Source organism: Notolepis coatsorum (genome assembly GCF_963971535.1).
Source record: "Notolepis coatsorum genome assembly, chromosome: 19".
Classification (NCBI taxonomy): Eukaryota; Metazoa; Chordata; class Actinopteri; order Aulopiformes; family Paralepididae; genus Notolepis; species Notolepis coatsorum.
Window position 1 is genome coordinate 35,930,516 of NC_140183.1, and position 1,890 is coordinate 35,932,405.

Here is a 1,890-nt window from a genome sequence, read left to right on the forward strand (position 1 = left end):
TCAAACAAAATCACAATCCTCACATTCGTGCGTCTTCCCCTCCTCCTCCTCCTCCTCCTCCTCCTCCTCCTCCTCCTCCTCCTCCTCCTCCTCCTCCTCCTCCTCCTCCTCCTCCTCCTCCTCCTCCTCCTCCTCACACAACAGAGTTCAGTTTTGTGTAACCTGGTGTTATTTTATTAACCCCCTGACCTCCTACCCCTTAACACAAGAAGCCCATGCTGACAACTCAATCACTGAGGTGCTGCTCTAAATCCAACTTGGACCATTATGCCCGCGCCTTCCCTCTCTCCACCCTCATCCCATGTTTAGGTCCAAGGTTTGCTTTGGCACCTTTCACTTTTAATCTCTTGGGGGGGGGGGGTCTGTATTATATACACCCGTCTTTCATTCCCTCCGGACAATGATTAATCAATAAAGGCGAGTAATGCACTCCAAAGCTTTAGAATGCGTATAAGAACGTTTTTAATTGGCTGGCGATGGGCCTACAACTATACGGTATTAAAGGCCATACAAGACTCAAACCGAATGAATGCGCACACAATGACATAATTCGAATTTTGAGAAGTGAACCTTCGAATGATGATGTCACACTGGCTACTGTACTGACCACGGAAAGTTATTGTGTAGTAAGATTCTAAGATACAATTCTGAGAAAACATTCTAAAACCTTACACCTGAAAGGGAGGGGCAAACTGATTGATAAAGTCTTTACAGTCAGAGGATTCATTTTGACTTATGATGTCATGATGTCACTCATGATGTCAATCATTTGTGGACCAGTGAATTATAGCAATTTTCACCATTGGCTGCAACATACTGTAGAAAGAAAGAAAGAAAGAAAGAAAGAAAGAAAGAAAGAAAGAAAGAAAGAAAGAAAGAAAGAAAGAAAGAAAGAAAGAAAGAAAGAAAGAAAGAAAGAAAGAAAGAAAAAAGAATTAAAGAAAGAAAGAAAGAAAGAAAGAAAGAAAGAAAGAAAGAAAGAAAGAAAGAAAGAAAGAAAGAAAGAAAGAAAGAAAGAAAGAAAGAAAGAAAGAAAGAAAGAAAGAAAGAAAGAAAGAAAGAAAGAAAGAAAGAAAGAAAGAAAGAAAGAAAGAAAGAAAAAAAGAAAGAAAGAAAGAAAGAAAGAAAGAACATATTATAAATGACCATTTTAAAATTATTTGCAAACTATTATTTGCTAATCAAGGTAGGCAGGTCAAACGATTTAGTAGTGGAAACCCTTTGGGATTTTTTTGTCTTTCTTTTTTACTTTCTTATCACAGAAATCCAACTCATTAAAAACTCCAGCTGGCTATATCTAAACCAAGAGGAGAGACCACATCAGTCCAGTATTAGCTATAACCTACACTGGCTTCCGGTACCATTTAGAATCTATTTCAAGGTCCTCCTCCTTACAAAGTGAAAGCACTAAATGGAACAGGACCATACATTGCAAATTCTCTAGTCAAAACATTGCGAATATCTATACTGATCTATTGAATGTTCCAAGCCACTGTCTAAGGATAATCGGGGATGTAGCCTTTGCAAACTATGCACAAAAGTTATGGAACACTATACCTATGGACATTAGGGAAGCAGATTTCTTAATATTGTCTAAAATAAGCTAAAAACGTACCTCTTCACCATAGCCTTTTAATACACTCCGCTGTTGATTGTATTGTAGCACTATTTTACTACTGTCCATTCTATTGTATTGCACTGCACTGTTGCATAATTTTACTATACTATTTTATTGCACTGTATTATTTCACTCTGTCTATTGCTTTTTATTACAGGTTCAAAACTGTCAGGTATTAAACTGGGTATCAAACAAGAAAGACTGCAGGTTTTAAAACTGTGTGGACCCAGGCCTATAGAACTGCGCCCTGAGAGGGAGGTTTGCCCTGAGTT